Below are 25928 nucleotides of genomic sequence, written 5' to 3' on the forward strand. Positions count from 1 at the left end.
CAGATAAGAGACAGAGACCACGTATTTCCCATTCTCGAAGTCAAGGAGACCTTCTTGACTGACTATACATGCACAGAAAAGCTCCTTGGAGGTCAAAGGGGAGTTACGCCAACCTACCCAAAGGCCTCATCTCTGGAGTCCATCTTGGCTAAGAGATGCGCGTGCACACAAATACGGACTCAGAACCAGGCAAAGCAAGATGACTGGTGAAAGGAAACCCAGAAGAAATGTTCCACATAAGTGATTCAAACTACCACGAGGGCGGAACTCTCTCTCTGAGCCCACCCCTGTGTCTATCCACACATACTCTTTTCCCTCCTAATAAACACTTTACTTGTTTAACTACTTTCCGTCTTTGTGGGAATTCATTTCTGCAAAGCCGGAGGGCCAGGGCCTTGTCACTGGCTACTGGTCTAGTGGCCAGGATTCAGCACTCTCAATGCCGCTGCCCGATCTCAATCTCTGGCTGGGAACCGAAATCCTGCTTCAAGCCGCTGCAGGCCGAGGCCACCCAAGACCAGCATGAGGAACCCAACCTGTAACTGCATGAAGCAGAGGCTAGCGTCCTGGCTGAGCCCTGTCTGACCAACCCAGGGCATCACGGACGAGCCCAAACTGGCTAAGCCACCAAGTTTTGGGGTGGGATCCTATGCAGCGACAGAAAACTGAGACAGGTAAATCACCTCAACAGGGACTCTTGGTCACACTGCAATGATGGAAGAATCAGCAAGGTTGTCTTGCATTTCTTTCTTCAGTTTTTGATATATTGTTTTTGTTTTGTCTTGTTTTGTTTTGTTTTTGGACAGAAGGCATGTATTCAGCTCACTGGGACAGCCGCGTGCGTATTGCCAACACAAATGCTCTCATATCCATATACTAAACCTTCTATAATTTACTTAATATTTTTCTTTACAACCATTTGCCTTTTTGACTTATAAATGTACTAGGACATGAAACTTTGTATGACTATTATGAAACACTAAACACAAACACTAAATATGTCATTATCACCATTTAAAAATAATGACCCACAGACCACCAGCCATGCACAAACCACACTCCGGAACATTGCCTTAAGTACACTTGTGAAAATTGCTTGTTCTTCTGTTCTTTTGTCTTCCCTTTCTTTCTCAAATCATTTCTGGATCTAAAACTTGTTAAAGCATACTTAAGAAAGCTTAAGTTTTGTTTAATTTTTGTCGTTGCACTTTTCACTGGATTTTAAGTTAGTCTGTTTTATTGTCTGATAATTGCCTGCTGACCCACAAAATGTAAGCTCTGTTAGGACCCTTTTTGGTCTGTTCTGCTTTGTACGTAGGGATTGCGCTTAGTAGGTGCTTAATAGGTATTTATTAACTTAAGGAATAAATGAATAAATTAATGATTTATGGCTCAAAGTCTCCCACTCACCCCACCAGTCAAGAATAAACTTGTTTGATTATAAAGACTCTCCTGGGAATTTTTTTTCATAATATTGTTTGCACAAACGCAAAGTGAACGTTTCACTCCCCTTCATCTTTCAGTCGGTATGGCAATACATTTTTGATGGTGTATTTATTTTCTGCCAAGTAACAATAGGTCTGATGAAAAATGGGTAGCCCTGAACTGCTGGAAAGAGCGAGAAAGAATAATGCGTTGATTAATCAACCTCGCAAAATATGCAGCCCTCTTTCCTGCAGAGGGTAGTGGGTGGAGACACACAAATTAAAAAGGATGAAGAGGATCAATTTTCTAGGTATCAGAAAGCAATGGGGGCCTCAGAGAAATCAAAGGTACCTTTTTTAGCTTTTGGTGCCTATTTTTTTTCTTCTCCTATTTAGGACACGCAGAAAATAGATATTTCCCCCTTTTGCATTAGCCATATTCTCCTTTCTTCCTCTGTTGCTCAAGGACAGAAAAACGGAAGTATATAAATACAATACTTAACTTTTTTTTTTTTCCCAGAACAGGATAACGCCTCAGTAGCCAAAAATCTATACATTCTTAGCAAAAGTAAACGGCAAATAACCGAAATCTCTGATACTGATCTTTCAATGGGGCTTTCACTCTCTGACTGGAGAAGCACAAATGAAAAACTTCAGATCCATTTTTGTTTTCAATAAAAATCTTGTTTAACGGCATCATGAATATTCATGCTTTCGGCGTACTTCCAAATAAAAACAAGAGAAGCCAAATGAAACAAGAAAAAATAAAAAGTAGTTCACTCAGCTGCACAAAGGTTTGAAGGACAAGATTTCATGTTTTAAGACATATGCATCTGTTTAAAAAAAGAGAGAGAGAAAAGAAAAAGAAAAAAGAAACTTACAATCATCAGAGCACAAAAAATTCCAGCATCTCCATCAGCATTTCTTAAATTTCATTTCTTTCTTTACTGACTTTGCAATGTGTGTCATGTCTGAGGACAAACTATCTCATTGTTTATGTAATATTTTTCTGTAAATGAATTCAATCCCACTGATATTTTTAGAAATTGAGCCTGAACTCTTATCTTTGACATCAAGAGTTTGATCGGCTAATTATCCTCTCCTCATACATACTGAAACAAATTATAATTAGTAAAATAAAGGAAGAATGAGCAAGAAGTAACTAAAATTTGGTACATCGCCAGTGGCGTTCTTATCATACTTTTGGAAAGAGTTGTCAGACATTTCATTGGCCTTTAAACTTCATGAGACAGTCACTGATAGCTGACTCTATCTGCTGAGGGGCTGGGGGTTAGAGAGGGAGAAACAGCCTGATCTCAAAGCCTCATCCTTGGTGGGATTCCAACTATAAAAGGAGTTGGGCTCACACTATTATTTATTCTAGATATGGAACACCCAGAGTCAGGGTTTAAGATCAGCATCTCCTAGACATACAGATGGCCAGTAGGCACATGAAAAGATGCTCAACATCACTAATTATTAGAGAAATGCAAATCAAAACCACAGTGAGGTCCCACCTCACATCAGTCAGAATGACCATCATTAAAAAGTCTACAAATAACAAATGCTGGAGAGGGTGTGGGGAAAAGGGAACCCTCCTACACTGTTGGTGGGAATGTAAGTTGGTGCAGGCACTATGGAAAACAGTTATGGAGGCTCCTTAAAAAACTAAAAATAGAACTACCATAGGATCCAGCAATCCCACTCCTGGGCATATATCCAGACCAAACTCTAGTTCGAAAAGACACATGCACCCCAACATTCATCGCAGCACTAGTCACAATAGCCAAGACATGAAAGCAACCTAAGTGTCCATCAACAGATGAATGGATAAAGAAGATGTGGTACATATATACAAAGGAATATTACTCAGCCAAAAAAAAGGATGAAATAATGCCATTTACAGCAACAGGGATGGACCCAGAGATGATCATACTAAGTGAAGAAAGTCAGAAAGAGAAAGACAAACACCAGATGATATCACTTATATGTGGAATCTAAGACACAAAGGAACGTATCTACGAAACAGAAACAGACTCATGGACATAGAGAACAGACTTGTGGTTGCCAAGGGGGAAGGGGTCAGGGGAGGGAAGGATTGGGAATTTGGGATCAGCAGATGCAAACTATCATACATAGGATGGATAAACAACAAGGTCCTACTGTACAGCACAGGGAACTATATTCAATACCCTGTGATAAACCATCATGGAAAAGAATATGAAAAAGAACATGTATATATATAAAATCACTTTGCTCAAAAAGAAAAAAAAACGATCAGTCTTCTCCTGAGTGCTCTGTGCTCTTCAATATGGTACCCACTAGCCACATGTGGCTGTTTAAGTTAAAATGAATTAAAATTAAATACAATCCAAAATGTAGTGTCACCATCTCGCCAGCCACATTTCAAGGGCTCAGTGAGCACCCGTGGCAAGAGACTGCTATACTGTATGGCACATACTTATGTAGACCTTTGCCATCATCATGCAAAGGTCTCCTCCAGAAAGCACAGAACATTCCCTCCACACCCTGAAGCTACTTTTAGCCATTTGCTTGTGAAAGGGTCCACATTCCTCTAGAGGCAGGCTGGGATCCCCAAATCTTCATAGGCATTGTGAATATTTCACTGGAAGATTCTAGAACCTACTGAATACTCAACTTGATTCCATTTTCCAGGAAGTTGACTCATTTCTGCTTCTGTGTGTCAAATATACCTTCATCTCCTCCCAAAGCATTTCCATTGGAAACTTCCAGTCACTTTACCAGGAAGCGGCAGTCTGATTCACTTCACTCGCTGCAGAACTAAGAAGACACCTGTCATAAAATCACGGCTATTTTTGAGATCTTGGGATTATGGACAGCATTATTATCTTGTACTCGGATGGGTACACTGTAATACACACCTAGCCAAGCTCTGATAAGATTGCGTCTTATGGAAGCAACCTAAACGTCCACTGACGGATGAATGGATAAAGAAGACGTGGCACATATATACGATGGAATATTTCTCAGCCATAAAAAGGAACGAAATTGAGTTATTTGTAGTGAGGTGGATGGACCTAGAGTCTGTCATACAGAGTGAAGTAAGTCAGAAAGAGAAAAACAAATACCATATGCTAACGCACATATGTGAAATCTAAAAAAATGGTCCTGATGAACCTAGTGGCAGGGCAGGAATAAAGACGCAGACGTAGAGAATGGACTTGAGGACACGGGGCGGGGGAAGGGGAAGCTGGGACGAAGTGAGAGAGTGGCATGGCCATATATCCACTACCAAATGTAAAACAGATAGCTAGTGGGAAGCAGCCGCATAGCACAGGGAGATCAGCTCGGTGCTCTGTGACCACCTAAAGGGGTGGGATAGGGAGGGTGGGAGGGAGATGCAAGAGGGAAGAGATATGGGGATATATGTATACGTATAGCTGATTCACTTTGTTGTACAGCAGAAACTAACACACCATTGTAGAGCAATTATACTCCCATAAAGATACATATAAAAAAAAAAAAGAGTGTGTCTTCAGACATGACATATTGGAAAACTACGATTACTTCCTCCATAATGGAATCGTGATAACATCCAACAAGACTGAAGTTTCATCCTGGCTTTGGTCCAAATGGGGAAGTCCTCTCAGTACACTGGAAACAGACCCAAAGCAGAGACTAATAAGAAGCTATCTGGTCGGTTTGTTTCTTGCAGTGGGGTAGGTTAACACAAATCAACGTGACGAAAGGTGGAAGCCCACACAGCTACTGAAACGGGAAAGCAGGGCCTGTAAATGAAAATGCCTCCAGGGGTCAGGAAAGTAACTGGGGTAAGCGAGGAAGCCTTGCCTGGGAGGCACTGGAGAGAGTGGTGGGGATGTGAAGGAGTAGAAAACAAAAGCTCCTCCCCACCCCCAAGGCAGCCACAAGCTGGCTCCCAACTACTGGAGAAAAAAATGGGCTCAAGTCTCAGACCTTCCGATTTTTAAGAGAAAACAGAAAGCCAGAGTCTTAAATAAAATTTCTTAGGTTTAAAAATACTACATGGGTCCAAGAAAACACTTCTTCAAGCCACCAGATCTTAAGCCATGTGCTAAGTTATGTTTTTATGAATTGGTTAATAAAGGGGAAACAAAGAATATAACTTTATGTTCAGATTATTCTTTCTGATAGATTGTGAAAATGGTCATAATTCTTTCCTTCTCCATAATGAGTTCTTCTGGAATGTGACTTGGAAGTTCTCTCATTAAGAGGTGAGGTCTCTTCATCAACAGATATTCCATATATACAATGGAATACTACTCAGCCATAAAAAAGAATGAAATAATGCCATTTGCAGCAACATGGATGCAGCTAGAGATGATCAAACTAAGTGAAGTAATCAGAAAAAGAAAGATAAATACCGTATGATATCACCTATATGTGGAATCTAAGCAATATAACAAACTAGTGAATATAACAAAAAAGAAGCAGACTCCCAGACATAGAGAACAAACTAGTGGTTACCAGCTGGGGGGAGGGGCAGTTTAGGGGTAGGAGAGTGGGAGGCACAAACTATTGGGTGTAAGAGAGACTCAAGGATGTATGTACAACACGGGGAGTACTGCCATATTTTGTAATAACTGTAAACAGAAAGTAACCTTTAAAAACTGTATAAAATATAAAAAATTTTTAAATTAAAATTAAAAAAAAATGTTTTAAAAAGAGGTGAAGTCTCTTTCCCCATTCCTCACACATGGGCTGGCCTTGTGATTTGTTGTATTGAGAGAAGAGAAGGTGGCAAAAGCCCTGCTGGACTAAGTTCATGTCAGGACCTTGTCTCTACTCTTTCTTGGAGCCCTGGGACCACCCTGTGAACAAGCCCAAGCTGGCCTGCTAGGTGATGAGACACACATGGTCCCGAGGCCCCCATCATCCCAGCCAACAGCCAACCTGCAGAAGCAGAGCTAGAGGACTGCCTGGCAGTTGAGTGAGCCCGCCAAGATCAGAAGAACCGCCCAGCTGAGCACAGCACAGATTACAGACCCCCAGAATCAAAAGATAAACAAGCAGTTATTGCTCTAAGCCACTAATTTCCAGGGTGGTTTATTACAGAAAAAGCTACTGTTACACCTTTTTAGTTCAGTAGCTATATCGTCGGGGTTCAAATCCCAGCTCCACCAGCTACTAGCCAGGTGACTTTGGAACAGTAAGTTAACTTTCAATGCTTCAATCTCCTCCTCCCTAACATAATAATTATAATAATATTAATTATTATTATATATAATAATAATAATAATTATAATAATTATTAACACCTACTTCAGAGGGCCTTCATGAGAACTTAGTGAGATAGTATAATCCATGCACAGTATTTAGACTGAGGCCTGGCACACATAAGTTCTTGGTAAGTTATTATCAACTAATAATTTTGTTGTCTTCACCCCAATGTTTCAAAAAGACCTCCAGTTCATTTTAATCAGTAACAACTAAAAAGTCTGAATTGTCCCAGCTCTACTGCTCAGCAGGCCATGTGTTTCAGAAATTGAGCACATGTGGTACTTGACTTAGGGTTTATATTAGTATGTGTTTTAAAAAGCAATTGAAACAATGACACGCATTTAGAGATGTGCTGAAGCCGGTGCATCTGGGCTCGTGAGGCCCACATATTAAATTTTCAGGAATTTTGCTAGCCACGTAGTAACGTGGATGGTGGGAGAATTTACACCATAGAAATAGACCAATACTACAAATAAGGGCTGTTTCTCTTCCCCCTTCCCAGAGAGCTGGTTATTCAACATGCATCTGTAAACCTCTACGTGTGTCCCTTATACACTAAACCAGGCATCAAATGTGGTTCCTTCTTTTTATAACCATTTGCTTTTCCCTTCCTAATGGCACCAGATTCCTTTGAGGGGATTATCTCCTATCCATTGTATGAAGTCCCGGTATAAGAGCAACTTTAAGGAACTGAAGGTGGAAGAAAGCCATATACTCTCTTAGACCCTGGACTTTTGCATCCCACACGCTCTTTACTCATTTATATTCGCAGCTATGGAAACATTTTTTAGAAATCAGTAGTGCAATCAGTCCCCAGAGGCAAGCATGAAGGTATTATCAGGCCTTTCCATTTTAAAAAGGCTATTTCTTATTCCATCACTTCTTAAGTGAGTACTGATCTCGGCTGGGAATGCCTGAATTACTACCCCCCTCTGAAGCGCAGGCATCATACCTAATATAATGGTGGGATGCAAAGCAATCCAGGAAAAGGCAGCCTCCGCATGTGGACGTCTACAGAGCTAATCTACTTAATGGGTTGACCCGTACTGTTTCCTTTCCTGGGGATTATTGCTCCCAGGCAATAGACGTTTGCTAAATAGTTGATCAAATGAATGTGATGGAGAAATACAGATGCCTCTGGCGAAACGGAAGAACGGGAGTTTTATGACCTGGGAAGTCTGGTCTCCCTAGATGTGCGGTCTCTAGGGTCAGGGGCTCAGATCTTGCTGTACTCCCCAGTGGAGACCCACGGCTTGTCTGCTGCTTGCTCACCCCGAAGACTGGCAAGTCTGCCTGCATCCCTGATGGTCCGGGATCCAGAACTTCATGGTTCTGAGACTTAAGCTCAGCAAACAAGAAGGACTGAGGGAGGTCCACCCTCCCCCTTTCCCTGCCCTGTGAGTCTGATGTCCCTAAAATGAGTGATGATTTTGTCCGGCCAATGGGCAGAATTATGCATTCAACCCGTCGAAAGCAGAGTTACCTTAACATATCTGAAAGGCCAAATAATTTTAAGCAAAGTTATATATTGGATCATTTCACCAACCTTTCCATGCAGTTTTCCTTTGCTTTTTACTTTTTATAGCGTTAGCGGGGAGAAAAAGGATACACAGGAAAACGCAGCATTGTAACGTTGTCAAGGCTTTGAAGATGATAGAGATTAATCATCGCACATTCATTATGACTCCACTACTGTGGTTCTTCAGTGCTTTCTGGTCTCCTCTTTCATGTTCTACGAACAGGGGCTTGGCTGTGCTTGAAGACAGAACATTCTAGAAGCCAGTGTAACATCCCCAGGGGGTGGCTTTTAATCACCACTTACTCCATGATGGGGCGTTCCTTCTTCTTCCACACAGACCTTGCAGTGCGTGCCAGAACACGGACAGAGACACACTCTCTGGAGACTTCGTGGATGCCAGGCATTCGGGGTGGGTCCTCTCCACGCCAGCCCGGGGAGTGTTTCTCAGTGGCAACCACAAGGATGCTCGTCAGTTAGGGCAGCGACGGACCCAAGAGCCAGAGAAGAGAAGCCACCTTTCCCAGAGGACGCCAGCTCCAGAACACTCCCGGCCCCTCTCTAGATTCAGAGCGCCCTGGGACCAAGGCATCGCATCTTAGATACCAGCAATCATTGTCACATCACCCAGGGATGGCTCTGCTTCACGTGTCCCGAGGGCTCTGAACACGCATAGTGTAATGGCAGAGAGAACGGCAGGAGCTAAGAGCACACAACCTTAGGAGACGAAACGAGAGGGAAAAAGAGGCCACTTGAAACTGGTAAATTGCACGCTTCCCTTCTAATCCGTTCCCTTTGTTCAGTTCGCTGCGAATGTGCTCACCCCTGAACTGTTTAAATCAGCTGGCCCAAACGATCGCAATATGGAAGCAAAGATAAAAGTTGTAGGTGTCTTTGAAGTAACATTTTCTTTAACTTTTCTTATGCAAAAAAAAAAAAAAAAAAAAAGGCAGCGATTTCCATAGCAACAGTCCCGCCACCGCCTGCATTTCTGGGGACAGTTCAAGAATCAAGGACAAGCAACAATGCCAGGTGCCTGCATTTCAGAGTTTTGTATGAGGCTGTTGCAGATATGGGTAACTTTCCATTCTTTTCTGGGTAATGCTTTCAGTGGTTTCAATTAACCTCGAGGGTGAGAGAGCGCAGTAGAAGGGCCTTTACGCCTCTGTGCAATGTTTCAATATCTTCCTTTTAGTCTCTCCCATCTCTGTCAGATTGAGAAACATAATTTCTTAATGAATTCTTTGCGTCTTGACTTAAGACTGCTTCTTAATGGTCCTTCCTCACGGGGTTAATTGCACTTTTCAAGTGCAGTGGGGGAACAAACAAGAAATCTAATCATATACTATCTGCGCCAAGAAGGGGGACGATGTCCTTTACTCTGGACAAACAGGAAAGATATTTATTGCCACCATCTTCGGTCAAAGAAGAGTGGAGATTATTTCTTCCTACAAGAGTCTAGTTGCCTGAATGTGGTCCAACTTGAAAGCCAGAATCTAAGGTTACGTGCTGCTTCCTCCATACAAATCCCTTGAGCAACTATGACTGTCATTAACAGTCAGATGAGAAGAGAATCTGAAAAGTCATTCAATTCATTACCAGTCTGCCCCCTCCCTTGTCTGCAAACACCAAGGACATCGTTATAGAACCATGAAAGCTTCCCATGCGGTCACGAGATCACTCTGGACCCAGACCCTTACGGCTCACCAGTATCTGTGTGAATTAAGTGTGTCTTGGACCGTCCATCTGAGAAGAAGCACTTTGAGATGCTGCAGGGAATACTAGGAATGCAGTGCAGGTATTTTCAGGTTTGCAAATCCATACAGGGTAGTGCCAGGATGATAAAGGATAAGAGTGGTAAGAAAAGAATGCTTCGGACAACTTGAAGGAGGGTGGGCTCCTATCTGGCTTGGAGGAAGGTGAAAAGGCAGGAGAACCAATGTAAGCCAAGTCCTGGGTAACAAGAAGCAGCCCGCTCTGTGAAGGCAGAAAGAAGAGCATTCCAGGCAGAGAGCACAGCAGGTACAAAGGCCATGAGGCAGGAGTGAGCTCTGAGTTGCAACGAGAAGGCGGCAGCTAGTCTTCAGTGCAACAAGTGTGAGAAACGAGGTTAAAAAATGAGGCTGGAGAGATGCGCAAGCCTGCATCTGTGGACCTCAATCTTGACTGTTTATGAGAGGTTTTTTAAAATACTGATGATACCCAAGCACAACCCCAGAGATTCTGATTTAACTGGATTAGTGTAGGATTCAGACACTGGAATTTTTTTTCAGCTTTTCTCCAAGAGTTTTCAAGTTGTGGGAAAATTAAAAGAATAGTATCATCAATACCCATCTAACCTTCACCTAAATTGACAGACTTTGAAAATCTGCCATGTACGATTTTGCTTCTTTTTCTGTTTCTCTGTCTCTATCTCTCTGTCTCTGTCTCTCTGTCTCCGTTTTTCTTTCTCTCTGTAAATATATATATACCTTCTGAAAATTTAATATCCCTCACATGAATTACATATATTTTAAAAGAACTTATACATATACATATATTAATTATATATATTCTGATGTCCACTCAAGGTGGGGAATCACTGGTTTGAAAACTCTTGGTTGAGCTCTATTCCCTGTGGCTGAAGCATTCTAGCCGACGGCCTCCCATCCTTAAGGACCATCTCCATTCTCAGAGGGGGGGTCGAGGGGACATCAGTGGGGACATCAGTCCTTGTGGCATCAGCCCACACTGGCATCTGTGAGCTGTCTATCCAGGCACATACATGTCAAAGGCATATTCTCCAGTCAACAGAGCAACTTCACAGGCGGTCCACCGATGCGCCTTGTTTATTTTGACAACAAAGCCAGCATCCCTTTAGTTGCTTCTATATCCCTTATATTGAAAAGAAAATACGGAAAATTGCATGGGGGTGAAGGCTTTTTTTTTGCCCAGACACCTCACACCATTTTGACCCTACTTCTCTTTCCTACCACGCTAAGCACAAGAGAACTTAGAGATCTTGCTTGTTCTTGTGTTTTATCTGGAAGGAGAGAAGAGATATCCACACTTGCTGGTTTCCCAAACTTCTCAGATGGAACACTCAAAGCTCAAGGATGCTTTTAGGGTCCTTCCAACTTTTAACTCCTTCTAATTCCCATCTGTTGCTTTTTTTTTTTTTTTTTTTTTTTGCTTTACCCTCAGTTTAGGAAACCGTTATCTAATTTTTTGCAATAAGAACAAACCTGATGAGAGTTTTCCAGATTTTCTGGTCCAATTCAAAAATTAAGGGTTTCACTCTCTTGTTTTCCATTTTTGCTATGTCAGCCCATTCCTTCTGGAAATCAGTATAACATGTTCTCTTTATGGCTTGAATCTTGGGAAGAACCAGGGACTAAGAATGGAATAAGAAGCACAGAGGGATGAAATGTCATGTATCAAAATATTATCCCCCAATAGAAGGTGGGCAGAGGGACAGTTAAATACCCATTGTAGGTTGGGACTTCCCTGGCGGTCCAGTGGTTAAGACTCCACGCTTCCACTGCAGGGGACGTGGGTTCGATCCCTGGTCGGGAAACTAAGATCCCACGTGCCACATGGCGTGGCCAAAAAGTTAAAAAAAAAAAAAAAAAACCCAACCTAGGTTGACTAGGATTGGGGAGATCATCTCTTGAACTCGTTAGAGATTCTATAGCTCCACTGGTTGCTGAGATGGCCAAGCTGCTCCCCGACCCTGCAGCCAACAGCTCAGCTAAGTGGAGGTGGTCCCTTCCCACTGCCCATTTGAATGCAGCTGCCACATTCCATCCTTGGAGCTCCCCTGTGCATTTCAGGATGGCACAATTGGGTTTGTCAGCTGGACTCAATCTTTAGCCCTTCCATCTGAGACACGCTGACAGTGATCTATCAATTTTGAGAGCCACTCCCGTGCCCACGGAGCCCATTCTGGGAAGTACTCCTTAGCAGCTAATGAAATGAGTGGTCATTGGAGTCCTCTTTCTGCCAATGTGATGTTAAGGATGGCTCCGTCTTTGAACAGACCTCTCTGATGTTATCAAAGCCCTTTTCTTGTTGTTTTCTTTTTTCCTCTCTCTCTTTTTTTTTTAAGGAGGGATATTAAGATATACTTATCACAGAGTATAGACAAACTAAATTAGATCCTTGCTCTTTGGTAAACATAAAAATTGGCCTCGATTTCAACAGCGTATGGCCACTTTATCTACTGCTAGCATCTAGGAGGAGCGTTTCAAAGCAGCAGAGCTTCTTACCTGGCCAGGCAAGACCATGATGTTCCCGACAGATGGCTTTCCCCACATGTCCGTGGGTATATCCCTGACTCACTGAGAACCACGACTGGCTTTGAAGCCTGAGAGACAATTGGTTATAACCCATGGTTGTAGTGACGCACGCCGTGATCAACCACTTGGTTTTCTCAGTGTGTTCCAACCTCAGCATCACTGATTGGCATTTTGAGCTGGAACAGTCTTCGGTGAGGGGGGGAGGGAAGCTGTCCTGTGCTTGTAGGAGATCTACCATGGTCCCTGGTCTCCACCCACGAGACACCAGTAGAAACCCCCTCCCCAGTTTTGACAACAAAACGGTCTCCAGATAATTTCCAAATTGCCCTGGGAGGGGGGGTTTACCTAAGGGAAAGCAATGGGATCCTTCTCCCAACAGAATGTATGTGTTAGAGTAGAGATGGGAGTTCATCAGAATATTTTTAGCTGCAATTAGTAGCTCTAAACCAAGAGCAGATACAAAGACTATCTATGTAACTTGAGGAAAACCCATGTGCTATAAAAAATAATAATGCAATAATAACAACAAATTAATATGTGTAAGTGTACCAAGCATATGTTAAATTTCCGTATCATTTATGCCTCACCATAACCCTATAAGTAGGTCCTATTATTATTATCCTCATACAGAAATCAAGGCACAGAGAGGTTGAGGAACCTGCCTTGGTTGTCCAGCGAGGAAACCCTGAGTCCAGGATTTCAATTCACTCATCCATCTCTGGAGCTTGTACCTCCATCACTATGCTCCATCACTGGACACCTCTTGCTCTTCGCTGCCCGGTGTACAACTCCTCCTTCTTCTAGGGCCCGCATCCTAACTTTCCCTTCATCAAGCCACTCTGCCTGTACTTTCAGTCAACAAGTTTTTAGCAGAATTAATCCACCACTTCTAACTCGAAGGGTAGTATGTTTAAATAGCTGGTCACAATAAATGTGTTAGGGATAAGTATGCAGCTGAAACCAAGCCAAGGAGACTCAATTCCAGGACATTCATTGGACAAATGATAAAGGAGAAGTCCACTTAAGATAACTTTTGTTGTGGTGATGGTGGTAAAATACACATCGTATAAAATTTACCATCTTAACCATTTTCAAGTGTACTGTTCAGTGGTATTAAACACATTTATAATGTGCAACCATCACCACCATCCATCTCTGTAATTCGATTCATCTTGTAAAACTGAAACTCTGCACCCACTGAACAATAATCCCCCATCATCCCCCCAGCCCGTCAACCACAAGCCTACTTTTTGTCTCTATGATTTTGACTCATCGAAGTACCTCATGGAAGTGGAATCATACAGCATTTATCATTTTATCATTTTGACTGGCTTATTTCACTTGGTATAATGTCTTCAAGATTCTTATCCATGTTGCAGCAGGTGTGTCAGAAGTTCCTTGCTTTTTATTAAGGTGGCATAACATTCCACTGTACATTTTGTTTATGCATTCATCCATCGATGAACACTTGGGTTTCTTCCACTTCTCGGCTGTTTTAAGTAATGCTGCAATGAACATGGGTATATAAATACCTCTTCGAGATCCTGATTTCAATTATTTTGGGTATATACACAGAAAAGGAACTGCTGGATCATATGGTAATTCTACTTTTTGTTTTTTTGATGACTGCCATATTGTTTTTCCCAACAGCTGCACCATTTTACATTCCCATCAATAGGACACAAGGGTTCCAATTTCTCCACATCCTCGTCAACACTTGTTATTTTCTGTTTATTGGATAGCAGCCAATCTAATGGGTGCAAGGTGCTATTTCACTGTAGAAGTCCACTTTCAAACTCTCAGCATGGGGACTTCCCTGCTGGTCCAGTGGTTAAGAATCCACCTTCCAATGCAGGGGACGTGGGTTCGATCCCTGCTCAGGGAATGACGATCCCACATGCCACAGGGCAACTAAGCCTGCGTGCCACAACTACAGAGCCCACGTGCTCTGGAGCCCGCGAGCCACAAGTAGAGAGAAGCCCGTGCGCTGCAACAGAAGATCCTGCATGCGGCAACTAAGACCCGACGCAGCCGAATAAAGAAATAAAAAATAAACTCTCAGCCTGGTCGCAACTAGGAACCACTGGGGGTCACCATGTAGGGAGCCAGCAGGAGAATTATGACACGTAAGGAGGGGATTTGGCTGATGAAGCTAAAGAGATTGGATGCCAGAATGGGTTGTTGAGAGGACTGCATGGCATGTTAAAATGAATGACATGACAAACACTATGCAAATGTACTCTCCTAGAATCCCAATAGGTCCACATCCAACCAGCAGTCCCAGAGGCAGCCAGGATTTTGACTTCAGGAGTGACTGGTCCCATCCAGGTGACACTGGGTGAGAGCTGCTGAAAAGGCTATGCGTTTCTTTATTTTGTTGTAGCAATTTCCCTTTTTAAAGATGTCTCTGAAAAATTCAAAAGAAGAAAAGACTCCTTCAAGAAGGCATGTCCAAAGTGACTGCATAACACCAATTGGGGGACTTCCCTGGTGGTGCACTGGTTAAGAATCCACCTGCCAATGCAGGGGACACAGGTTTGATCTCTGGTCCGGGAAGATCCCACATGCTGTGGAGCAACTAAGCCTGCGTGCTGCAACTACGGAGGTCCGCGCACCTAGAGCCCGTGCTCCGCAACAAGAGAAGCCACCGCAATGAGAAGCCCATGCACCACAATGAAGAGTAGCTCCCGCTCGCCGCAACTAGAGAAAGCCCGCACGTGGCTTTTCTTTTTATTTATTTATTTATTCTTATTTTTGGCTGTGTTGGGTCTTTGTTGCTGCGTGCGGGCTTTCTCTGGCTGCGGCGAGCGGGGGCTACTCTTCGTTGTGGTGCGCGGGCTTCTCATTGAGGTGGCTTCTCTTGTTGCGGAGCACAGGCTCTAGGCACGTGGGCTTCAGTAGTTGTGGCTTGCAGGCTCAGTAGTTGTGGCTCACGGGCTCTAGAGCGCAGGCTCAGTAGTTGTGGCGCACGGGCTTAGCTGCTCCGCGGCATGTGGGATCTTCCCGGACCAGGGCTTGAACCTGTGTCCCCTGCATTGGCAGGCGGATTCTTAACCACGCCAACTGGATGCTCGTATTTTAGGGACATGTAAGATGTGGTCTCCGTCTTTTAGGCGCTGCCCTCACGTGTGGTTCCACCTGAGCAACAGCCACCGTCCAGGTCTGGGGATGCTGGTCCTTCTAGCTGGATGCTCTCGAGGCAAGATGAAGGAGGAAGAAAGTCCTAGTTGATGTAAGTTAAACCAAGGGAACAAGGTCAGGCCTTGAGAATGTGGATCCACCGTGGAGGAAAGAGGGGATGGGGTGAGGCGGGGCAATGGGACTCAGCTACGGGCGGAGTGAGGTCACTGGATTCAGCTGGAGAAAATGGCTGGTAATTCGTCCTGAGATCCACAGCCCCTCTCCCCTCCCTTCTATCCCCTCCTACACCACAGCCTCCTGTCTGTCTTGATGTCCTAATTTCCAGGACCGTTCCCTTCTAAGTAAAACAGTGCATCGTACTTCTGAAAGTAGACTGGAGCCAGACTGGCCCTGGGGAGCACACAAAGGACTAATAAACACAAGAAAATATACTCAACATCGCTAGGAACATAGGACATGGAAGCTGAAATAGCAAGAAGTTTCCAAGAAAGGTTTTATTTTTTAATGTAAAAAAAATTCTGTTTTTAAATTTGTATGCATATTTTTTGTTCTTTAAATTTTTGAAATTAATTTTTGATACAAGTTTTAAAGGTTACTTTCCATTGACAGTTATTACAGAGTACTGGCTCTACTCCCCATGTAGTACGGCACATCCTTGTAACCTGCCTCACGCCCAATAGTTTGGACCTCCCACTCCCTCTCCCTCTTCCCCTCCCCCCTTCCCTCTCCCCACTGGTAATCATTAGTACGTTCTCTCTGTCTGTGCGTCTGCTTCTTTTTTGTCATATTCACTAGTCTGTTGTATTTTAGACTCCGCCTATAAGTGACACCACACAGTATTTGTCTTTCTCTGGCTGACTTATTTCACTTAGTGAAATAAGCCAGCGGGAATGCATTCGAATCCAGTAAGATTTTTTTCCCCTCTCCGAGATTTTAATTCAGCTAATAACTCTTGCGGTTGCAAGCCATAAACAGTTGAAATTTCTGATATTTAGGAACCCTGGAGCAGTGACATGACACCAAACAAAGTAGCAGCAAATCAGTACTTTAAAATACTCCAGTATATATATATATATATATATATATATATATATATATATATATATATATATATATATATATATATATATATATACACACACACATATATACATATATCTGAGTCACTTTGCTGTACACCTGAAACTAACACAACATTGTAAATCAACTATACTTCAATTTAAAAATTAAATTAAATTAGAAAACAAAATAAATAAAAAGAGGGACTCAAAAACAAAAAAATCCATATCAAGAAAAAAAAAATACCCCAGTACACACCACAATACTAAAATTTTGACACTCTTACTGCAATGACTACCACGCCCTTAGCCAGACTCTCTTTTCCAAAATGTCCGGATAGAAAGGGACCGTGTGTCACAGGACCACTTATGCACGTGTTATACTGTTTGCAACAGACAAAGCTGTGATCTGGGGAAACTCGAAAACTAAGATGACTTCTACATGGTTGAAAGAACGTGGAACAAAAGAGGACTTGGTCCGAAGGACTCTGCTTTTCTCTGTTCACAGAACTGGAATCAATTTTATGTTTAAATGTTTCCCACAACAGTCAAATCGTTCTCAAATGTTTCGCAAAAGCCGGGCTGCCTGGCAACCCAGATGTGTGCTGGGGGGCTGGGGAGGGGCCCCAGGCAGGAAACATTATTTCTTCACTTCTTCCCAAGCAGAAAGAAAATTGTTCCTTTTCTCTATTCCAGCAGAATACATTTAAAATGACAAGCTGGAGAAAATGAAAACAAACCTTTCCTGGGGAGGCCTTCAACAGGGAAGGCATTTTCAACACGAGTGTGGGAAAATGAGTCTCCAGAAGTTTCTGAATTAGCTCCAAATTGGCAGTCAAGGCAAACACCAATCTGTTGGACGGTCCACTCCTCTTCAGGGTGAGTGTGGGGACTGTGCAGTCATTCTCGAGGGTTCTACTTGACCCTGCAGATTGAAGCTCCGTTGGAAATGAAGAGCCAACAATTATCCAGGGTAAGCCAGGTATCTGGAAATTGCCTTTGAGGGTTTTTCGTATCCTCAGACACAAAAGGGATCAGGGCGAAAAAAACCACACTCCCTAATATTCAATTATAACCGCACACACACAGGCTGCACTCAGAAACTAGTGGAATGGACTTGAGTGTGCAGGTCTGGAATCTCCCAGCAGAGAAGGGTTTATCCTTCACGTAGCGAAGGCACACATTCCTATTCACGGCATCGCCTTCCCACCGCGGGATGGAGCAATTCAAAGAACCGAGGACGGCACAGTGGAAGGCTCTGAAATACATCGAGTGGCCCATCTTCTCTAGGGTGGGTTGAAGAATGGCCCTTCTCCCAATTCACGTCCGTCTAGAACCTCAGAATGTGACCTTATTTGTAAACAGGGTCTTTGCAGATGTAACTAGTTAAGGATCTCAAAATGAGATCATTCTGGATTGGGGTGGGTCCTAAATCCAATAACTGGTTTCTTTTTTTTTTTTTTTTGTTCCGTAACTTTTTATTTTATATTGGACTACTGTTGATTTCCAATGTTGTGCTAGTTTCAGGGGTACGGCAAAGGGATTCAGTTGTACGTATACACGTATCTGTTCTTTTTCAAATTCTTTTCCCATTTAGGTTGTTACAGAATATTGAGCAGAGTTCCTTGTGCTATACAGTGAGTCCTTGCTGGTTACTTTAAATAGAGTAGTGTGTATATGTTAAACTTCCAATTTACCCCTGCCCCCCTTTCCCCTTTGGTAGCCGTAAGTTTGTTTTCTATGTCTGTGAGTCTGTTTCTGTTTTGTAAAGAAGTTCATTTGTATCGTTGTTTTTAGATTCAGCTTATAAGCGGTATCATATGATATCTGAATGACAGGTTTCTTTATAAGAGAAAGGAGAGGGCAATTTGAGACACAGACATAGAGGAGAAACAGAGGGAAAACTGATGTGAAGACAGGGGCAGAGAGTGGAGGGATGCGACCACAAGCCAAGGAACCCTAAAGGTTGACAGCGGCCAGCAGCGTCTGAAAGAGGCAAAGCGGTGCTCTTCTCTAGAGACTTCAGAGGGAGCACGGCCCTGCCAGTGCCTTGATTTCAGACTTCTGGCTTCTAGAACAGTCAGAGAAAAAACTTCTGTTGTTCAAGCCATCCAGTTTGGTGCCATTTGTTACAGCAGCCCCGGGACACTAATCCATTCTACTTGGAGCCCTGACTTACGGATCAAGAGATGCAGCATGACAACCTGCAGACACAAGCAGGTCCCCAGGCCTGCACGGCGATGGCTGAAAAGTCACTCTGTTTGAAAGACTGTACGTAAACCCTGCGTTTCCAGCTTGTCTTCAAGACCAGTAAACCTGGTTGCCATGGTCTTGGGCTCCAGAGCGGCAACAATTATTGGGAGCTGAGAAGAGGCTGCTCCCTTTAGAAATGCACGTGGAAAAAAAGCAAAAAGAAACACACGTGATCCCCCTCTTGCCGCTTCCTCACCAGTCCCATCATTTCCACTGCGGAGGGTGCACGCATCAGACTGGCCACTGCGTGGAGGTGGAGAACGGTGCGGACGTAATATACTGCCCTCGTTGGATTAAGTGTTGATCTGGGGCGGTCTCAGGGGCTGGTTAATTGAGATTATGGGGGCTGCTAAGGCCCTCTTGGCACTCGCCCGCCCCCCCCCGCATACAGCTGCACGTGTCTATATTCCCTGGCTAGCCCGTATGGACGTCTGATGTAAGCCAGCCCATCCCTGCTTGGGCCATTCTCATTCATCCGAAACGTCGAGGAGACTTCTCATCGTGACATGGTACAAACCGTAACAAACGCTTCAGTGTCCATGGGAAAGATTCAACCGGGCAAGATCCTAAGAATGTTGCCAAGTGTGGGAAAGGCAACTGAACATTTGATCACTTGAGGGAAAAAGCCTCAGTTAGACTAGAGTTGTTGTTGTTTTTTTTTTAATTCGTTCCATGTTTAATACGCGGTTAAGTTTAGCGGCAAGAAAGAAAGGTCAAGACCAACCATCTTTGCTATCACACACACCATCTATTGGGAGATATAATGGGATGGCCAAAAAGTTCGTTCGGGTTTTTCCATGCCATCTTACAATATATCCCTATATATACATATGGTTTATTCTTATGTACAGTTTCTTTATATATATAGTTATTTAGAGATGTTTATATATAATGTATATGGTTTATTTATACATATGGCTTATTTCTATATTGTATATACGGTTTAGTTTTGTATACCGTATATTTTTGAAGTATACAATTCAGTGGTGTTCAGTATGTTCACAAAGTTGTACACCCATCTGCCCTATCTAATTCCAAAATATTTTCATCCCTCCAAAAAGAAACCCCATACCCACCCTTAGCAATCATTCGTCACTGGCCATCTATTTCACTGGGTCCTGGCAACCGCTACTCTACTGTCTGTCTCTATGGACTTGCCTATTCTAGATATTTCCTATACATAGAATCGTACCACACGTGGTCTTTTGTGTCTGGCTTCTTCCACTCAGCGCCATGTTTTCAAGGTTCATCCACAATGGTAGCCCTTATCAATACTTCATGCCTTTCTACGGCCATATTCTATTCCATTGTAGGAATATATCACAATTCACTTATTCATTCACCCATCGATGGAACGTTTGGGTTGTCTCCATGTTTTGGCTATTGTGAATAATGCTGCTATGACCACTTGTGTATTTTGTGTATTTGTGTATAATTAAGTGTAAGCAGACTTAGTCGTGAAGCTCCGTGATGGGCTTCAGTCTATTAGGAGCTCTCTCCATGAATCCCACCATCCACCCACCAGGGGGATCCTGAGACTCTGCCCTCTGCCCTGGGCTGGTTAGGAACAAGATTCGTCTGTAAAAGATGAACCTCACAAAATCCTTGTAGCGTTGGAGAGAGCCAGGCTCTGCACTCTCCCTGCATTCCCTTGTTATACGCTGAGATTCCAGAAATAAATCCACCTACAAATCTCATCCTGCTTAAAGAAAAATAATACTTCCCTAACATTCTTCTTCCTTTAGCACATCTCCTTAAAAGCTTCTTGCCTGACTGCACCCTTCATCCTTGTTGTTTATTTACTGGAAAGATGCTGGGAACACAGAGTAGCACTTAAATGCACATGACGTCGCGTTGATTTGTCTGGGGGATATTAGTTATTAACAAGAATGACTGTGCATATACCTCCCAGTCACACCAGGACAGAGGTAATGAATCAGTAGGTCCCACATCCAATAGCCAGGAAGGAACTGAACGACACCTCTTGCACCCCAGCGGAGGGCCGCCTCACTGCTTACTCCCTTAATTTGTGATCCTGCGTCTACAAAGCACGGGCTTTTCAGACTGGATGCCTGGCATAGCGTCATCGTTCTTCTACTCCTACTTTATTCTTCTGGGAGGATTACCTCGTGACTTCACCATGTTTCACTTAAAAAGGAAAAACCACCTCTTAGGATTTAAACCCTGAAGGCTCCATGGTCACCACTGATACACAGACCTTACCCAGAAAAGGACAAAGCAGCCATGCCAACGGTTGTTCTGCTGTCAGTTCTTCTGGAGAGATAGAGATGGAAAGATTTCTATTTCTGCTCGTGGGGGTCATGACTTGCTCTGAAGAGTCAGCTACCTTTGAGGGGAGGCGTGGTGGCCGGACCACCGGCTGACAGGACTTGGGATAACTACCTGAGCTCGACAGAAATCCAGAAACACACGGAATCCAAGACAGGTGATGCCAAGCATCTTGCTTTCTCTCCTCCTCAGTCACCTGTGAAATAGTTTGGATCCTTTGATTTTTAATTGATTATACTGATCAGACACTTAACTCTTGGTGGGGAAGGAACAAGAATGAAGGAGTATACTGTCAGAAGAGAAACCGAGGCAATACGGACTCAGCAGCTCTTGACTTTGGTCAAACGCCTAGGATGAGCCAGACCGTTTCTTCATTTCCCACCCGAATCTCCGCACGGACCATCCAGATATCCATACCCTCTGCACATCAAAGGTGTAGACCAGTGGTTGTCAATTGGGGTGACTCTGTCCCTCAAGGGATATCTGTCACTGTCTGGAGACAATTTGGTTGTCACAACCGAAGAGAAGGTACCACTGCTAGTGGGTGGAGGTCAGGGAAGCTGCTAAACATCCTACAAGGCACAGGACGGCCTCACGACAAAGAATGATCCGGCCCCAAACGCCCATCTTGCGGAGGTTGAGAAATCCTGGCGTACGCTAAACCAGTTGGTATGCTACTTATATTCTTTTCATTATGAGACTCGAGATAGGACGATTTGCTATGTGTAAGCTCATGGTAGCAGCATAATGTAATCTTGTAAAGAGGAAAGACTCTTTATGACTCTCTTAGCAACCCTAATTCCAATCACAAAGTTGCGGGCTTCTGAATTAGTTACACTTGGAGGAGAACATCTCCCGTCCGTTTCTGTGAATTAGGGATTTCAATTAAGCAAGCTTATTTTAAAAGGGAGAGGACCAGTGAACCACTGCCTTGGCTTCTTTAGGGATCAATTTCAGTTGCTTCCTGCTAAGATCAGAGGTGCCACGGTGTCCCCTACTCTTCCCTTCAAAGACCTGCAAAGTCAAGAGTGATCTACCTGCCTAACACCTGCAACTTGAGATAATGTGAACGTTGGTCCCAACACAGGGAGTAATTCCGCAAACCCAGTCTAAGATCGAGCGCTGAGTAAGAAGTGAGGTCCTCAGCATCTCGTGTTGTCAGCAGCATTCAGGGACGTGGAGATGGCATCAGGAATTGTCAGGACTGATGACCCCAACTGTCAATATGTTTTGAAAACCCTCGGAATACGGAATAATGCTTACGCTTGCTGTAAGGAATCTTGATATTATTTCAAGAAGATTCAGTTAGTAAGTCATGAAGGAAAACATCCATGAAAAGGCACATCATGGTATAAATCTGACATTAGGTATTTGCTTTTGCATCGATTCAGTAAATGTTTACTAGTCCTTGACTACTGGGTTGGCCAAAAAGTTCATCCGGGTTTTCCCATTAACATTTTCTGGAAAAATCCAAACGAACTTTTTGGCCAACCCAATATGTGCTAAGCCGTATCCCAGGGGACAAGGGACTGATACCCATGGAACTGACCTACTTACAAGTATCTGTAAAATATATCCAGTTAGGTATTTTCCTTTACGTTGGCCATTATTTTATGTTTCTATTTTTCCAAAATAGGTTTCTAAAATAACGTTATATCCACAGGAAACAAAGCTTCAACCGCCACACCTTGACTGAGTCTCAGGAACCAATCTGATCATAAAGCAGGGATCGCCTTCGAACTAAATGCAAGACATAGCTAACGAAACGCAGGCTGCTTCCTCGAGCCTGTGGAAGACAGTATCGTTTGTGAAAACGATCTCAGAAAAGAGGCTTAGGCCAAGTGTCCATGTATGTTATTGGCCCTATAGAAATTCCCAAGAAGTTTGGGCTGTCTTCAAGCATCATAGCCTTGTCGGCAAAGCCATCTTCCAAGGAGGCAATGGAGAATGTCTTTGGATTTCACAGTCAGGAGGGGTGTAGCAAAGTCCCTCCCCCCCCCCCAAAAAAAATCCCCCGTGAATTTCTCAGCTGGGTTCCAGTGATGGGCCAGATGGATTTCTCCTGTGATTGACTGAACCAGTGACCATCACTGGAGACAGCAAGATAAATGTGGATTTCCACGAGCTGCTACTTTTACTAGGAAGAAAGTGGTGTTTCCCAGACTTCAGGAAGCCTCATGCAAACGTCACCATTTTGCCACATCTGTGTACATCTTTTTGTATTTTCTTACTGAATATTTTTTTCCTTAGAATAATTCATTTATAAATTAAAATTGATTTAAAATGAGCTACGTTATCTGGAAAGAGAATACCTACTTTACCCACAGCCTTCCCATACCCATCAGGGCAGCTGCATCCTTCATGCCCAATGTCTTGGAGTCATTCTTGACTCTGTTTCTCCTCCACCTCCTCTCTCTTCCGAGGACTCTGATCCGTGGGTGGAAAGACCAGGAAGGCAGAAATAGGGCTACTGCCCTTCCCGGCATCAAGCAACATTCATGTCGTTCCGATCCTCTGTGCTCCCAAAGCTCTTGTCATTATAAAACAATTTTTTTTTTTGCTCTTTAAACAAAAGCATGGTGAAGTGAGAATCAATACAGCTTTCAGAACAGACCTGGTAGCTGCTGTTTTATGCAAAGCACAATATCCTTTCACTGCTAAAATAGAATTCAATGCTTATGGAAGTTTTGATGGATGTTCAAAACCAACCTGTCACAGAAGCACTTTTATGTGCCAGATACTGTTGTCAGCATCTCACAGATAAATATTAGCCCACTGAATCTTCCATCCCTATGGCAGTAGGTACCAGAATCTCACCTGAATTAGGAAACTAAGGCACATGGAGATGAGGTGGCATGCCTACAGTCACAAAGCCAGGCAGCAGACCAGAACTGGGGCCAGCTGGTTGCAGGACCTGTGTTCTCCCACATCATGTTCATCTTTGTGATGAAAAATACAGAAAACAGCTTCTCCTCTCCAATGAACCAGGTCTGAGTGTCCCACCTGCAGCGGAAGGCCCTGCATCTTAGACGTGGGGACCCAGTGGCTCACGCATACTCACCCCTCAAGCCTGCTGTGCTGAAGAGGGAAGCTAAGGATAAGTACAAGTGGGAAGATACTTATGACTCTGGAATTGTAAAACTTGTTAGCAGTACTACTGATTCCCTGCCTTCCGTCCCTCTTTCCCAAAGCTCGGGATTGATATATTTATTTTACAATAGAAGGACATGAAACCAGGGTGCAACGGACTCAGTGGAAATGAAACTCAAACCTTCCAGATCAGTGTCTTTCCCCATCCAAGGCAGGAGGGAGCAAACCTGGATTCTTTTATCTAAATATCTGCTATCCTGGCCCTGCAGTTATAAGGCTGCCACTTGCATTAAGACACTGAGTTGATCCTTCCTCCCCCTCAAAGGCAGCAAGCACCAGGCTGGCCATCCATCAGTGCAAATACGATGGGAATTTTTCCCACAGGGCACAGTTTATGTTTTGTAGAAGATGCAGGACAGCCTAACGCCACTGAAAGTGATGCTGTAAAGCCCTTGATCATATCCCAAACCACTGTCAAAGAAGGATCCGGTAAAACTAGTCCGCTTAAAAATTGAAAGAAACAATTATAAGGATGACGACTAGACAAGACACTTCAGAAGAGAGTTACTCGAATCCAAAGGACTAAGAAATGCCTCAAGAAACTTATTAAAACCCTTGAAAATGGACCATTCTTATTATCAGACAACAAAATTTAAACCAAAGTGAAATATGCTATAAGATGCCATCATTCTATTTTGCGAATATTTTCCCAAGCAACTCAAGCAACGTGTGATTATTTTTTTATTCTAAAAAGAACCAAAGCATAGCTGCAATTACAACGTAAGTCCTTCTTAATGATACTAGATAAAAACCTGCTATTTATCACCCTTATCTTTTAAACAAATCTCAGGCAAATAGTTTTCCATTTTTATGAAATCCTGGGCCACATTTTAAGAGGATTTGCTTCAGGTGGCTTTCCCCCCATTATTAGTTATCCTCAGGTAAAAGGCGCTCCTGATCTAAACCTTAGAATCACCGAGCAGAGAAAGAGCCCATTACAAGTTTGGGGCGATTTGCTGAACCAACAGGGGTGATGGTAAGTGGGCTCTTCTGTAGTTCTTTCAATTTAGTTTTCTTTTTTCTTTTCTTATGAGATGGAACACCTCTGCTGAACAATCTTCTGCTGGGCAGACCCCCTGAATCATTGCTAAACTGTACTCACAAACTGGGGTTTTCCCACCGCTAACCGGCAAGATTTAACCCCACCAAAAAAAAAAAAAAAAAAGATACTATCCTTGGCTTTTTTTTTTTTTCACATTTACACCCAAAGTGAGATAGCAGAGAGTGAGATATGCCTATGTCTTTCCTTGGGCCCCCTGAACATATACTTTGTCATGCAACCAAGTATTTGTACATGTATAAAAAAATCTGAAGCTTAAAAAAAGTCATATCCCTCTCCCAGTTCAAAGGTAATGCAAGGTCAGAAGACAGTGGTTAAGTTAGTCTTGTTTCTTAGGGGTGCAATTCCGGCCCTCTTTCTCCCACCCCCTAATATACAGCGAAGTTGCTGAAAGCCCGTGGCCGGGTGCAGAATTTGGCTTCTACTTTGAAGCCGGAGGGTCCCTGAAGGTGGTGAAGATGGAATCTTCTACAAATCTGCACCCCACCTTCCCGTCCGGCGTCACCGTCGGCACGCCCC

At 43.4% G+C, this 25928-nt stretch overlaps 1 protein-coding gene across 1 annotated transcript in view; it reads right to left on the reverse strand.

The window, feature by feature from the left end:
* The window catches only part of LOC137776729 (transmembrane protein 132C-like), a 377811-nt gene that overhangs the window by 223310 nt on the left and 128573 nt on the right, over window positions 1–25928 (reverse strand). The gene's annotated exons all lie outside the window — the stretch shown is intronic.

Source organism: Eschrichtius robustus, chromosome 14 (genome assembly GCF_028021215.1).
Source record: "Eschrichtius robustus isolate mEscRob2 chromosome 14, mEscRob2.pri, whole genome shotgun sequence".
NCBI classification, from domain to species: domain Eukaryota; kingdom Metazoa; phylum Chordata; class Mammalia; order Artiodactyla; family Eschrichtiidae; genus Eschrichtius; species Eschrichtius robustus.